The following is an 8,044-nucleotide window of genomic DNA, read 5'->3' as shown; positions in this document are numbered from 1 at the left end:
AACAAGCCCCAAACCGTCCTCCTCCCTGCCTTTCCTGTCAACAGGGCTCTGCTTGGAAAGCAGTTTCTTCTTCTTCTCTACTTACCTGAACCTTAATCTTCCTTCAAGGTCCAGTTCTGTGCTTCTTCGCCTTCTAAAACAGGCTTTGCTCTCTCACTCTCTGCTCCTTCTTTAGTAAAAACGATTCCCCTCAGTTGGGACCTGATTTCCACTCTCCTAGGCTCCCTTTCCAGTCTTTCCCTCCCTGTAACCCACTAGGGGAAGTGCTACAACCCTGTGCTCTCCCTATACTTGGCAAATGCACCCACAGCATGTGAAATCACCTCCCCCTTCACTGCCCTGGAAAGAAAGACTTGGGAAGAGGGTGGTCTTGACTTAAGGACTGAATCTGGTAGATTCTTAGAAGTGGTGACACCAAAGCTTTAGCCAAATCATCAGCTGTGCAAAAGAAAACCTGGAGCTGTTGAAAATGGAATTGCTTTGCATATGATAAAGGGAGACATGGGTTTGGCTTCTGAGAGGCAGGAATAGGTAAAGTAGTGCAGGGTGGGAAGCTGGAGAGAGGAGAGAGAGCCAATCATCATGAAGGGCCTCTAAGGAAAGAAATGCTCATTGCTCTTGGGGGGATGATAGGGTGCATGTCTCAAACCTTGGTAAGGTCTGCTGCTCCCACCAAGGCCACAGTGAGTGTCTTTTTGGGCCAAGACTGAAATGGGACTGAGCTCCAGATCTGGGCTGTCATGGAACAGAACAGAGACCCTTCACAGGGATGGCAAGAGGATTCACAGACTGACTTAGTTCAGGGGAAGGGGGAGCTTGGCCCCAGAAGTAACCATGACAACCAGAATCCTTCAAGAGATCAGATAAACCATGGGGTTTATGTGTGTGCAACCGCTGACTGTGTGCAATCAGAATGGTGCAAGGGCACACCTCCCGGGAGCTCATCAGAAGGCAGACTCCACTTCCACCCTCACCATAAGCCTCATGTGGAACCAAGACCTGCCAGTTAGGATTCCAAAACTCCATCTGATTCCTAGCTCCTGTAGTAGACAGAATTTCTAAAACGGTCCCTGACCCCACCTCCACCCCCCACAGAGAGCCTAATCTCTGCCTACGATGAGACATGACTCCTGTGATTATGGCACGTTATATGGCACGGTTGACCTCAAGACAGGGAGATTATCCGGGTGGGCCTGATCTAATCACATGGTCTCTCAGGAGCAGAGAGTTTTCTCGGCCGGCAGCAGAAGAGGATGTTGGAAATTAAGGGCGTGAGGGAGATCTGATACACTGTTGATGGCCTTGAAGATATAAGAGGCCACTTGGGTGGTGTCTAGGAGCAGAGAGTGGTCGACCCTGGCAGGCAGCCAGCAAGGAAACTGGAACCTCAGTTCCACTGCCCCAAGGAACTGGATTTTGCCAATACCTGGATGAATTTGGAAGTGGGTTCCTCCCCAGGGCCTCCAGATAAGAGCCCAGCTTGGTTGATACCTTAACCTCAGCCTTGCGAGAACCTAAGCAGAGAGCCCAACCAAGCCTGCTGGACCTACAGAACTGTCAGCTAATACACGGGTTTCACTTGGAGCCACTAAGTTTGTGGTGATTTGTTATGCAGCAGTAAAAAATGAATACACTTCCTGTCCCTTGCCTAATGTTGACCTCGGCATCACCTTCTGGCCCTATGGGACTCATGCATCCTTTTATTACAGGATGATTTAGTTGGGACCCCTTTTCTTACCCGCTCCATATTTGTCACACTCTACTGACCCTATGTAAACGCAGGTCTAGCCTCCCTTGGACTGTTCCATCTGGGGGATCCTTGAGCTGTACCTGCAAGTCCTCTGGCGTACTGTGTACTTTTTCCCTCCAGTTGTTTAGGTAATTGCAACATTGAACTGACCTGGACTAGAGTCCCATATCTAATGAGACCATGATATTTATTACCTATATGCCCAACACCTAGCACAGTGCCTAGCACATAGTTGGTGCTCAATAATATTGTTGATGATGCTGGTGAATACAGAGAGAAGGAAATCTCTGGATCATCCCCATCATACATTCCCAGTGTTGGCATTTGGGGCTCCAGCCATGTTGCGCTATGTGCAGTTCCCAGGAGACACCATGGTCTCCCTTGCCCCTGAGTTCCTCCACCCCTAACCTGATTTTCCTCTGTCCTAACCCCCTGTACCTTCCTCCCTCTTTCAACTGGCTAAATCTTTTTATTTTTCAGCTCTCAGCTTAAATATGACATTGTAATTGTCATTTGGCTTGTCTTAAATCCCTGCTAGGTGGTTGTATGTTCTGTGACGGTGAGATATGCTTCCCTTTTTCTTTTGTGACTCCAGCACATTTATAGGGTAGGTTCTCAATAAACACTTGCGGAATAGCCGTGCTTCTTCATCACCTGGGAATCCTGTTACAGTGTGGATTCTGATTCTTATATCTGGGCGGGGCCTGAGATTCTGTATTTCTAACAAACTCCAAGTGACGCCGATGCTGCTGGTCCGTGAACCACACTTTGAGTAGCAAGGTAATAGATAGGGTAGAGACTTCCACCATTACCCCATTGTGGCAAAAAGTTTGCATTTGAGAGAAGCTGAACAAGGTTTAGGGTGCAAATAATGGCCACAGGACAAAATTTCCCCTGTCACTGCTAAGCCGGCTGACTCATTGACAGAGATGGAGCCAATAACCTTGGCCTTATTAACAACTGAGCTAACTGCCACAGACCAATAAATAACAACATTTAGCTGATTTGCATTTCAAAATTGTTTCCTTCCCTTATTCACACTGCAGCAGGTGCTAATGAACCATGAAATGTCTGAAGCATTGGCAGCAAGGAAGAAAAGAGGCAGAGTTGACCCATTCCTAACAAATAATGATCCTTAAAAAACAAGAGCTACAAAATTCAATGTGGTATTCTGGATTGGATCCTGGAACAGAAGCGAGGTATTAGCAGAAAAACTGGTGAAATCAGAACAAAGTAGGGAGTTTAGTTAATAGTAATGTACCAATGTTAGTTTCTTAGTTCTGACAAATGTACTGTTAGGAGAAACTGGGCAAGGGATATATAGAAACTCTCTGTATTATCTATGCAACTTTTCTGTAAATCAAAAATTAGTCAAAAATAACATCTCGCACGGGGCAGGAGTTGACAGACGGTCTCTGGCTGGATTTCCCTGGGACCGCGGAAGAGGCTCCTGAGGGTGGCCGCGATGCCCAGCCCTCAGTGGATGCCTTTGGTGCTTCATGAAGAATATTTCTAGATATATCACAGACATTAAGCTTTTGCCATCTAACATAAAAGATAGACTGTTCAAAATAATGAGCGTGCAGGGGCAGATAACACATTCAAATATCAGTGAGATTTTACATCCTGAGTCCAAACTCTAGATCTACGAAGCTGTGATATTTCAGATACTGCTCTCCTGCACCTATGTAACTGCAGAAAACTGAAGAAATTAAATTTAAATTCCTCAAAAGAAAACAGAATTTCCATAACTTCAAAAGGAATAAAAGCTGTGGCTTCACCTTGTTCTTACCTGCACGAAGCTTCTTTGAAAAGATGCTTCAATCTCACTGATGAAGGAGTCCTTGCTCTTGCACTCAATTGCTGGCTGCTAAAGTTAGGGACTTCCCCTCGTGGCGCAGCGGTTAAGAATCTGCCTGCCAATACAGGGGACGTGGGTTCGAGCCCTGGTCCGGGGAGATCCCATATGGTGCAGAGCAACCAAGCCCGTGCAGCAACTACTGAGCCCGCGTGCTGCAACTACTGAAGCCTGCACACCTGAGCCCATGCTCCGCAACAAGAGAAGCCACTGCAATGAGAAGCCCGCGCACCGCAATGAAGAGTAGCCCCCGCTCTCAGCAACTAGAGAAAGCCTGCACAGAGCAACGAAGACCCAACGCAGCCAAAAATAAATAAACGAAATTAAAAAAAAAAAAAGATCATTGACTTAGGTGGCTGCTTAGATATTACTGAGGTGTACTTGCAGACATTAGGAGAAAGCTGCCCATTTTTGCAGAGTTGATTTTTCAGCTACTCAGGTATCTCACAGTGGTGTGGTTGTGCTTGTTAGTGGACCTTGTGCCAAGAAATTAGAGGAAACTCATATGGGGTATTGTGTGAATGTGACTGATAAGGCTGTAGAAGCTGTCCTTACTTGCTGTCCTCAGATATGTATATTACTCTTCCATGGATGCCCCCTGATAACAGACCATTCAGGAGAAGTCTTGGAGCAATTAGTAGGTTCAAACAAACTAAAGCAAGTGATGTGGACTGTATACTGATGCTTATTGAAGCTTATCAAAGCTATGATCTTCATACTACTTTCCCAGGAAACAATGATGTAGAGATTGGCTTTCCAATAATATGATTTATGCTTTGAAGTTAACCAGACTCAAACATTTTCATAGTGCTATTATTTCTAAATTTGTTTGAGGAGTGATTGTTTTGAAATGTCAATCCTAGCATGCCCTCTGATGTATTTGGGGAAGATAATGTGTTTGTTTCTTAAATAACAAAGTTTTAAATTCCCTGTTTTCCCTGGAAGTGTCCTTCTCCTACCTAGATATTTGAACTGCTATAAGAGAAATTTACCAATATGGATAAACATTAGGAGAATTCTAAGTAAAGGTATTTCTAAAAGCAAAAAAAAGAAAAAAAATTAGTCAAAAATAAAAAGTTTATTAAAAGAATCAAGAGCTAGACTGTATTGGTTTTCTTTACTTTGCATAATGGTATTATAAGTTTCTGAAAATGTAAAACAATTGTCATTGACTTAACAATAAAAAATTGGAAATGTGTGTTCAGGGGAAAAAATCTCCAACTAAAACTCAGTGGCAATCAAGGAAAGAGTTAGAGGATGGCTGGTCCCAACGGCACACCTGCAAGGTAGCATACCAGTGATACCGACACTCCAAATTGCTTTGCCGTACATCATGACTCCAAGATATTCTGACTGCTATTTGCTCCTGAGTCCTACCTTCATTTATTCAGCATATCAGGAGTTTCTTCCATTCCTGAGAAGCTCTTGATTCTACACTCAGGATTCAGGGTATCTTTGTTTGTTTGTGTAACACTATTACCTTAAAGACTTGATCATGGTATCAGATTTTGCCTCAACTGTGTTTGCTAATATACCAGAGATTCTAAGCCTGGTGAGGCCATAGACTTGAACTGATCCATCATTGCATGTCCAACACGTGACAAATGATGATTTGTTGGATGGATGAATAAAGGAGATGCTTCAGCACTTGAAGTGAATTCTTGCCTGAAAAACACAAGTTTTCCAATGATATTTCATTATGTAAATATATCCCTTTGATGGAACTTGATGAAACTTGCAAGGCCTTCAGGTCTTGTAAAGAAACATCATCAGGCCTTTTTCCAACTCTGGTGAATTCATGGAAAGTCAAGAAGATCCTATTAACTCTTATGGAAACTATGGCTTTAACTAGAATAGTGTAGAATGAGTGTGCTCTGGTCTCAAGGGGCTGCTCCCTGGGATCTGCACTGAGGCCCAGGGCCTGAGCTGGCCACAGAGGTATGGTCAGATGCTGTGCTGTCAAAGGTTTATGTATGCATTGCTTTGTCTGTCCTGCAGTACCTGCTTCCCTAACTAAGCTGCTCTGCTCCCACTCCAATGTGCTAGGAAAGGAACTCACAACTCATCTGTCTCCCTGGTAGGCCTGTGGCCCCTGCCAGTCCAATCAGAGACTTCTCTGTGGTTTTTACAGCTTGAAGCTGGAGGAGAAGTGGCCTTTGCCTTTTAGAGCATGGAATTGGGAGGAGGTGATGCAAGGGCAGGTGTCAGCCTCCTTCCCTGTCACATGGAGAAAATCTACAGAAGGATAGAGGGGACTCAGTCAAGATACAGAAATGCAAAGAGGAAAAAGAAACCTAATATCCACGGTTAAGGGTCTGGTTCCAATTGCGCTTTAGGCCACCTCATTCCCTTAACTTTCCGGTTATAAGAGCCAGCAAATGCCCTTTCTCCTTAGGCTGATTTGGGTTTTTGTCAGTTGCCATGGAGAGTTCTGCCATGGAGAGTTCTATAATCCTGGAGAAAAATGTGCAATTTCCTTCCCACACTTAATGGGGACTAGTACCAGCTCAGCCAGGGAGACAGCTCTGTGGGCCTCTGCTTGGACAGAGTGCTGTGGCAGAGAAGGCCAGTTGCCCTCCCCAAACTCAGGCTCTCCCTTCCCTTGCAGACACTGTCACTGGGGGATTGGCACCTCACACCCAGACTATACTTCCCATCTCCTCCTACGTTTAGGTGGGAACGCATGGTAAGGTCTCACCAAGGGAATGTGAGTGGAAGTGACATGTGTCAATTCCAGGCTGGAAGGCAGTGAAGAAGCAGGGGTTCCTCACCATTCTCTCCTTTTTGTTGCTCATTAGCTGGATAAAGAGGGTTCTGACACCTTCAAGGATAGCAGAGCCACAGTTGGAAGGAGGCTTGGTCCCGCCTTAAGGCCAGGAAAACTCCCCTTTGACTGTTATGTGAGTGAGAAATAAACTTTTATGGTGTAAACCACTGAAATGTTGGGGATTTGTTTGATACAGCAGCTAGCACCACTCTAATACATTTCCAAGAGCTGGCTTTAGTTGAAGATTTTGTAAGTACGAAGAGTCACAAGCAAAGCATAAGAGAGAGAGGCCCAGAGCTGAAACAAGAGCTGAATTCTATGGTCAAGTCCAAGGGATGATTTCAAGGATGGAAACAGAAGACAAAGTCGGATGGTCAGCCACCAGGTTGGCCCTGAAAGAAGTAGTGAGTGGGGAATTAGAGCAGGGACAGATACGAGGTGAGAGCCAACCAAGCAGGATGCCTCTGGCTTGGTTTTTGTGGCTGCCAGCAGCGTGGAACATGGGTGGGTCCTCCTGGTGTAGAGGGCCAGGGGCAGGGTGGACAGGAAGCACAGGTAGCCTGAGGGAATGGTGCCAGGTGTCAAACCAGAGGGATGAGTAGAATCCACAAACAGGAAGTCAGTCATGACATCAGAACCTTCAAGTCCTGGGAACATGTCGGGATGTAGAACAGGAAGCAGCTCAAAGTAAATGGTTTAGAACTAATGACGGAGCTATTTTGGAAGCCTCATTCTCTGTGGAGTCTTGGGATGGGCCTGGTAGGTAAAGGAAAGGGAGGTAGCAGGCCAGGTGGGGATGGGGCCAAAGGATGAGCACACACCCTGTCCAAAGGGGGCAGCTGTTGCTCAGCTCCTGCATATCATTGCAATGTGGACGTGCAACCCAGTGTCTTCAGATCCTCCAATTTTTCAAGAAAAGCAGGAAATCCGGATTTTTTTTTCTTTTTGGTGGGGCAGGGGGGAATGAAATCTCCTGATTTTTAAATGCCGGCAACTAACTCGAAAATTTGAAAAACAGCCTGTAGGCCAAAGAAAACACATTCACAGTCTGAACTGGCTCACAGGCTGCCAGCTTTGGGCCTCCGGCTTAAAGGAAATGGGCAGAAACAAAAACATGTAAAAAACAAAACCAGAAAACGTGAAAATCATTCATAGTTTCCCCTGATTTCCAAACACCACAAGATACTACTAGAAGAAAAGCTTTGAGACAGCCACTCACAAAACCACAATATGTTTGGTCTTCAGAAAAGCTATGGGCTTCTGGAAAGCTATGGGCTTCTGCCAGAGAAGTACCTTGTAGTTCCCCAAATCTGTTGCAGTTTTCTCAAAATTTGACCTATAGATTTGATGGAGTGAGCTAATTTTCTTTCATCTTTCTCTCAGGCACACCAGGTTTTCTTTTGTTGTTTGTTTGTTCGTTTGTTTTGGTATATCAGTTTTTAAGTTTACTTTCTTTCCTGAAAGGCCATCTACTCTATCTGGACAGCTGTGTTTCCAGTAAGAGCAATTACCTGAGTGAAGGCAATTTAGAGAAACAGTACGGGAGCCAAATAAGTGTTTGGCTAACGAAATTTTATGATAGGAAATGCTTCCAGGCCAAAAACCTCAAAAAGTGATCAAAGGTTTTCAAAGACTGGATCCAACTAGTTCAGTTTATTAACCTTGGCCT

General features: G+C 45.0%; 1 pseudogene; it reads left to right on the top strand.

Annotated features, from left to right (window-relative positions):
• Positions 1–3,240: 3,240 nt before the first annotated feature.
• Positions 3,241–4,290, top strand: LOC112394918 (protein AMN1 homolog; annotated as a pseudogene).
• The last annotated feature ends 3,754 nt before the right edge of the window (positions 4,291–8,044 follow it).

The sequence above is a fragment of the Neophocaena asiaeorientalis genome, unplaced genomic scaffold (assembly GCF_003031525.2).
Source record: "Neophocaena asiaeorientalis asiaeorientalis breed wild unplaced genomic scaffold, Neophocaena_asiaeorientalis_V1.1 scaffold49, whole genome shotgun sequence".
Classification (NCBI taxonomy): Eukaryota; Metazoa; Chordata; class Mammalia; order Artiodactyla; family Phocoenidae; genus Neophocaena; species Neophocaena asiaeorientalis.
Note: the sequence above shows the minus strand (reverse complement) of the source record. Positions and strands in the feature narration are given on the sequence as shown.